Here is an 8,351-nt window from a genome sequence, read left to right as displayed (position 1 = left end):
TTGCCTACCGCCTGATGGAGGGACCGAATGGAGCGTGGAGCTGCCAGGAGCCTCTTCGCTCGCTGCCGCAGGGCTGCTGAGCCCCTCTGCCCCACTGCTTGTTCTTCAGAAGCCGTTGGTGAGCTAAAACAACATTTTCCCATGTTTAACAATTGATGGTTCCAGCTGTGGCTCTTCAAGCACAGCTGCAACTGCTTCCCCCCACCCAGGTCCTTGCAATCTGCTGTTCCTTCTGGGACGTCTTTGATGTACTGAGCTTATGCATGACTTTTCCTTTTAAAATACTGGGCTGAGGATTCAGCTTATCCATCAATTTAACTCAAAACCCCACAGCACCCGTGGCACGCAGGCAGCCGCCGCATTAGCCGGGACACAGCGTTACAGCTTTTGTCTCGTGAGTTCATCTCATATTTAACGGAGAACGTGGCCTTTGACTCCAGTTCCAGAGCCGTCAGCTTGTAGCACCTCACAACAAAACCCGCAGCGACGCTCAGTTCCATCAGTTTTTTTTTCTTTCTAATTGATTGCAATTTGCAACAGACTTAGCGGTAAGAGTTTGCTAAAACCTAAATCCTCTGAACAATGTAGCAGTACAAGAAACGTACTGCCGCAAAGATACTAAGGTATTACCCCTTGTGACAGAGGCCACTCTCGTGCTTAATGACACAGGATCACAACCATTAAAAAACGCATTACATCCACATCAGACCTAGTCCTGACCCGCGGGGCTGGGACAGGCGAAGCCCCGCCGGCTCCCGCTCGAGGACAGCGCCGAGGGGCACGCACTGCTCGGACACAAGCCGCTGCGGGGAGAAGCCTCGTGCACGGTGCAAGGGGTCAGGAAGGGATCGGGGAGGGCTCTGGGGCGAGTCTGCATGTGGTTTAAACACAGAATCAAACACCAAGGCTTTATGGTGGATTCAGTCAAAATACTGCGTTCGGTACTCCGTTTTTGAGACCATTCTCACGCTCTGCCCCTGGTTTGGTCGCGAGAACTAAATCACAGTTTAGTGACATTTTATTAGTGTGTGTTGGCACGGTGAGAGCTGACCCAACCATTTAAGACGTGGTTGTCCACCACCTGCAGCTACATCACCTCCTTAAATACCACCCTCAGCCTAAGCCCGGGGGCCGGGGCTGTGGCAGGGCGGCGGAGCGGCGCAGCCCTCCCAAGCCGAGCAGGAGCGAGTTTCCCTCCCAGCACTGCCCGCCTTGGGGACCGGCCGCTCCCGACTGACCGACGGCGGGACCGGGCTCACTGCCTTGTACCACTCGCGACGCAGCGCTGTCGCCCCAGACGCTTTCTGCTTTTCCCTCTGAAGGACCCAGGTACTAAGGAAAGCGACAGCATTGGCCCAGGCGAGGCTCAGTAACAGTGAAGCGCAAAGGAAAGTGAGTTTATACGTGCCACCGTGGGGGAAATGAGGCAGTTTATGCGACACATCCTACCCACGCGGACGGTATGACTCAAAACTGCATCTCTTGTAATCTGCTCCTATTTTTCCCCCGTTCCCTTCCGCATAAGAGGGGATCTGTTCAGACAGGCTCGCACACGAGGACGCAGAGCGACAACCGGGCAGCTCGGGAAGACGCACGCACCCCGGCGGCGCTGGGCGGGGGGTCCGCTCTCGCCGCAGGGTGCCGCCCGGGCAGGGCACGCAGCGCGTCCCCACATGCAGAGGGACAAGCCCCAGCCACGAGGGACCCTGCCCCATTTCCACAGCTTCTCAGGAGTCCTGCGCCCCTCGCTGCAGCCCCAAACTAGTCACTGCAAACCTGGCCTAAACCCACGGGTTTTGTCCCAAGGCTTTTTCTGTAATTCTACCAAATTCACATTTGTGGTTTGTTATGCCTATGAACCCTGCAAAAGAGAGACCTGAAGCAGATGCGGGTATTTTTCTGGGTGAAGGTAAGGCTATTTTTAAAATAAAAACAGGGTTTGGAAATTTCACACCTACGTAGGATTTCCTTCCCCTCCCAAAATGCCGTGCAGCTTCGTGGTGGGTGAATTAGAGCAAGCATTCAGACCTTGTTCCCGCTGAAGTCTACGACAATCAGTACCATGCCAAGGACCTCAGTCCATGCTCTTCACCCAGTAACCTCCTCACATCAGTGACGGCCTCTCCTGGGGGCCCCGCTGGCCACTGCTGGCTTCAGCTGTTAACGGTACCTGGTGTAGGCTGACAAATGGGACATTGCCATAAAAAAAGCCACAGGTTTTCCATCCACCCGACAGCGCCGGGTCTCAGCCCCAGAACTTGTCTGGGCTCCCCAGGGTGCCTGGACTGGTGCGTTGTGATTAGACTTTCAAACATGAGGCTGACACATTCCCGGCTCCACGTACGAAGTTTTTTTCTTGTTTGCCCAAAACGAGATGCTGAGTGCAATGCTACGCTGGAGCGGGGACGCTCAGCCTGTGGCTCAGTTAGCAGGGAGCCACTGTCTGGGCACAGGCATCATCTAAATTCATTGAGATTACACTGTATAGGCAAGCAGGCTCTTTCGGTCTCACCTCCCTCCCGCCCTCTCCCGCTCCTCACCACCTATTCCCGCCCCTTCCCAGGGCCAAAAGCAGCTGTTTAAGCAGCCTGAACCATACTGATTTAGCTAAAAATTATTTGGAAGGATAGAAATAAAAGCAGTTTTGTCACAGCTTGGTCCCCAGCTGTCACACAAGCGTTCAGGGTGCTGTGAGGGAGGGAGCAGGGAAGGGGCTTTCTTTTGGCAGCAGCACAGGCTTAAAGTGTTTGATCACCTTGGATATAGGAAAATTCACTTTAAAAAAAAAAAAAAAAAAAGCCTTTAGTCTGAAGTATTTGCTAATAAAAAGGAAGATCCTGCCCCCGCCTGGCCTCCCTGGAAGGAAGCACCCCGAGGTGGGGCCGGAGCAAGAAACCCTTTGCAGCAGCTTCGCAAGGGCAGCGCCGGGCAGGATGCGAACGCTGGCTCCCCAGCCCCTCTCCGCGCCCAGGAACGGGTAATAATTCAGGTTTTGGATCTAGGTTTGACGGGCAGAAAAGCGGAGATAATTATAATCTTCCTGGAGCAGCTCCAGTCACACCATCGTTTGTTTGTGGGGTGCAGATGGGTCCAACTGTGCCGTGCGAACGGGAATATATCAGCTTCGCCATCTGCTGCCGCTGTGGGAAGGGAACCATAGTCCCCTCCGTAAACCTGTGCCCACTGCTGAAAACCAGAACAACAATAGTTTTCTTCGCTTTGCAGCTATAAACCTCTACCCCATCACGCACTCCGTATCCCACTTCGGGGCAGAAACGGCCGTTGGCAAAAATTACTCGGCCTGCAAAGCTGAGCCGTCTCTCCCCAAGGGCCGCGAGGGGGAAGGGGGAGGAGAAACCCGTCGGTCAAAATCCAGGAGGGACGTCTTGCTTTCAGAAAAACAGAAATGAGGTTCAATTTTAAATCTCAAATTGGCTGAAGCCCAGATACCCCTCAAATGCCGTCCCCGCCTCCCTGCCCCAGCCGCCCGCTGTCCCGGACCTCCCATCCCTCGCTGGGCTCAGCGGGACGTAGCGGCTGTCGCTGCTGGCAAGCGGCGAAACCCCGCGTACGAATGGGATTTTCCCACCTTATCTCAGTTCAGAGCTACCTCACTTAGCAACACGCGCATCTTTTTTTTGCATTATCCCGGGATTCTCCTTAAATGCACCAGGAAAGGCAGGAATTAACCGTCGAAACACACGGCAGAAAAAACCTTTCTGGCTGGGTTCAGGCTTCTCTCCGCCGCAGCGTGGCGAGAGGCACGTTCCTCTCTGCGGGATTTTACCTTCAAGGAATAGTCCACACAACTGATAAAAATAAGGTTTGGCTGCGGCAGTTTATCCACACGCAGATCGTTAAGGGATTCTTCGTACAAGGCAGCCAAAGCTGTGCCTTTAAGACTTTGTCTGCAGCGGATGAAAAGCTTTGGAGCTAGCGGCTAATGCCTTTTGTGTAAAACCAGTTGTTTTAAGCAGCCACTTTGTCTCTTGCACAAATAGCACAGGTTCATATTCGGTGCCGAGGTCCAGAGGTGGTCAGTGGAGTGTAGGTGTCCGGAGGAGACACGGATTTCTGAAGTCCTGTAAAAGAGGGTCTCGTTGGTCTTAGTAATTATTATCAGCTCACACCACAGAGCAGGCAAATGATTACCAACAAGAGACTCACCCCATGCAGCAAAGACCCTCCACGACTGAGCAAGGCATGGAGGAACCATGCTACAGGCTCCTCCGTGGCATCTGGGGAGACTCCCCTGTAGGGCTGCGTCCAGCTCTGGAGCCCTCGGCACAGGAGAGACACGGACCTGCTGGAGCGGGGCCAGAGGAGGCCCCAGCAACGCTCCGAGGGCTGGAACAGCTCTGCTGGGAGGACAGGCTGGGAGAGCTGGGGGGGCTCAGCCTGGAGCAGAGAAGGCTCCGGGGAGACCTTCCTGCAGCTGCCAGGGCTGAGAGGGGCTGAGGAGAAAGATGGGGACAGACTTTTTAGCAGAGCCTGTAGCGACAGGACAGGGGGTAACAGTTTTAAACTGAAAGAGGGCAGATTCAGACTACACATAGGGAAGAAATATTTGACCATGAGGATGGTGAACCCCTGGCCCAGGTTGCCCAGAGAGGTGGTCGATGCCCCATCCCTGGAAACATCCCAGGTCAGGCTGGACGGGGCTCTGAGCAACCTGATCGAGTTGGGGATGTCCCTGCTCATGGCAGGGGGTTGGACTAGATGGCCTTGACAGGTCCCTTCCCACCCAAACTATTCCATGATTCTATGATCTTGCACACCACTAGTCGTGAACAAGTACGGGCACAATACAAGGACTGGTTACTATTTATCACTTTATGAACTCACGGCAGTTTTGATTTCTCTCTCACGCACCTGGCTGACACATGCAAAAGCTGCACCATGGAGAGAGAGAATTTACTGTTAAAAAGTGTTCTTTGGAAAACAGCTTTCCCTTATTACGTTAACAAGTTCTTAAGCAACTAATCATTCTCCTCACTTTGTTTCTTGAGACATGTTTTATGAAAGTCTGGATGAAAAATAAAATATTGAAAGTTCTTACGACGATTTGTCTATCAAGTTCAAGAACTTTCCTTCATTTATCAGCTAGCCTGTTCACTGCAGTGTAAATAGTACAGCACCTTCAGCACCCTGGGGCAAAACGGATTCGACACCTGGCCCAGTAACTACGGAGAGAAGCGTACTGCTCATGGGAACACGCTACCAGCAACGGCAACCTGTACTCAGATATGTTGTCAAATATATTTAAAGATTAAAAAAAAAAAAACAAAAAACCCCACTTCTTAACCGAGAAAGCAATTGGATTATTTGTCACTTAGTACACTGTATACAACTGAGCAGGTGCTAAAAGGACAAGAAAATCTGTATCACAACAGTGAGGGAAGACTTACCGACCGGCACCGCCTCGCGTGGCGCAAGCTCAACATTGAGGCCAGCGTCTCCCCGGCCGACCGGCCACCATCGCACCAGGATGAGACCAAGCATATGCCCAAGTCATCACTGCCCACGGCCTTAAAAACAATGCTCATGTACACTGGCAAAACGCATTATGCTAAACAAATTCAAAATTATTGTAATATAGATATATCACCTTGAAAAACAAGTTGTCAAGATTACTCTGAAAATGGTATGGTGAGTCTAAAATGAAGAAGTTATCTGGCCAACTTCATACAAACAGTTCGGTTTATTAGTTGTTTACACAGATCTAATATGCATCCATTAATTCGTGTTTCAAAGCAATACATACAGGTAATAACGGGGCGTCTGTTAGGATTCAACAGTACAAGGACCTCAGAAGCAAGCCTTCAACAGTGCCAGCATTTATACTAAATCTTTATTTATGTACAAAAAACTTAGACAATTTTCACTGTTACTATTCCATGACCTGCATCTCTTTGCATGACCCCAATAGTTTGCCAACACATATATATACACACACCTATATACACTGGGGTAGGGGGAACCAAAACCAAACCAAGAAACCTTCCAATTCTGAAGAACCAGGGACAAAAAGCAAGACAGTAAGTTAATAATAACAAGAGTTAACTCTGAAGACATTGACTATTCTGTAGTTTTGTATTTAATTCAACCTCGTATTAAAGACCCATATTCAGAGCGAATAAATCAATGTAGGCTATGCAACGGAAAGAGTAATGACACGACTTGTAATTTTAAAAGTGGTAATAGGATCAAAAGAGTGTTACATTATGTTTTAATTTAAAAATAACACAATTAAGGAGAACATAGCAGTCTTTAACTTTCATACAGCCAAGAAAAAAAGCCAAAAAGTAACAGCATTTTCTGTTAAAAAGTCTATTTACAGTTTCATACACCAGGTGTAAATGACTAAGCCAAGGCTCATTTCAGCAGGTTGGCTCCATACAAGATACTCAGTTGCTGGACGCAGAAGTAAAACAGTCTGAGTTTAGCTGTGGCAAACATTTTTTTTGTGCGCAGTTAAAAAGAGTAAAGGTATGTAATGCTAAAACCATACCGGAACAAAAACCTTCGGAAATACTTATTTTGAACGTATTTTTTACGGATCAATGTGGTGATCTATGGACTAAGACTAGACAGCACCAAGGGGACATGAGGCAGGCAACAGGCACATGGCCCGAGGAATGAACTCTGGACTAAACCAGACAAAAATAAGTATGTGGTAATGGTGTCTTTTTTTTTTTTTAAATCACCTTATATTCAATTGGATTAAAAATTAAAGTAAGAGCAGTTTTCAGAAAAGCCATAGGGAAGTCAAGGAATAACAGAGTTAAGAGGAAAAGAAACAGGCAGGATGCAGCCAAGAGCGGGCACGGCTTTGAAGGTAGCTCACCGTTCCTTCACCCTCCAGCAAAAAACGCACAGAGGAGTACAGCAGCATGCCACACGGACACACCGCCCAGCGCCGGGGGCAGCTGGGGACAAAGCCCACCCAAACGGGAAAAAATTTCAGCTAGACACATCGCTAAACCTGGAGGCAGAAGGATAAAGAGTGTGGAAAAGCCTTTTACCATCTATGACACCAAGGTGATAGAGGGGCGATGTATTCCCTTATTCCTCAAAACTCCGTTAACAACATCATCTGCCTACGCGTTACTTAGCAGAGAAGTTATTCTACCAGATTTCCATGCGGATACAAATAGTGCACCGGTAGAAACAAAGCAAGCAGTCCAAAATTAACACACACGGAACAAGACTGTTCGGGTTGCAGAGCTGCTGACCAGCAACATACCTTTAGTGCAGTAGCACAGTAATGTTTGTTTTTAACCCAGCTTTGCTTTTAACTCTTTTGCTTTCTAAGAAGTTACCTGTAATTCCCCACCGCTCCCAAGGCTGCAAACACCAGCGTGCGATACGTGAACGTGCACGAGCGCTACACCACTGAATTTAGCATTTTCTAAAGGCAAAAATGCTGTTTTCCTATAATTTTAATTCCCATTCTATTTGAAACCATCCAACACCTACTTATTACCAGATTTGTCCCAAATGCCAAACAATCTCCCAGTACAAACCCCGTCATCACAGGTTTGGCAGAACGCTGCATTTCACCCCAATAACGCCTAGATAACCCCACATGCTAGGTCAGAAATCGTATCTTTGCTTGAAAAGTTTCACTGCCACACATCCACACAAAATGTTCAATGCAAACAGTAAAATTCTGACAAGTGCTTTCATCTTAAGGTAATAAATACTGGTAGGTTTTCAGTAATTAGCGATTCTGACATTATCTAGAAATGTGTTTATATGCTTATACACGGCTTCTCCCCTCCCTCCCCAACAATTTAGATCAGATTTGTGTTTGTTTCACTTCAACAAGAGTTAAAAGAACTGAACAAGTTCCCTTCAACTAAATGAAAATCAGATTTTAAAAGCTGGGAAAGACAGAAAGAGGTAAGAGGGAAACAATTCAAGGAATGTTCCGATAAAATTTCAAGAAAAGTTACTTAATAGAATCATAATTGGACTTTATTATAATAAATAGCTTTATAAAAAGTTTTCGCTAAATTACTTTATAAACGTGCATAAGTTTGCGACACAGACGTGCTCAAGCCAGGAAATGCCAGCCCTTGCAAGTCCCAGTATTAATTTGAAGCAATAATTTTATATGTTCTAGAATGAAATTTTATTGCAGTATCAGTGTTAGCCACATACTTAATGCATTTCTTTCAGAAAGAAGACAAACCTTTTAGAAAGAGAAGTACAAAGTACACGTGATGAAAAGAAATATTACCCGGGTCATAGGATTAATGCGTGTACATACAGACTTTGCATTTGTAACAAACAGACAGATAATATACTATCACATAACTACATCATTAGCACACTAATCTGATTAG

The sequence above is a fragment of the Phaethon aethereus genome, assembly GCF_964289735.1.
Source record: "Phaethon aethereus genome assembly, chromosome: 6".
Classification (NCBI taxonomy): domain Eukaryota; kingdom Metazoa; phylum Chordata; class Aves; order Phaethontiformes; family Phaethontidae; genus Phaethon; species Phaethon aethereus.
The sequence above is the reverse complement of the archived record's forward strand: the minus strand, read 5'-3'. Positions refer to the sequence as shown.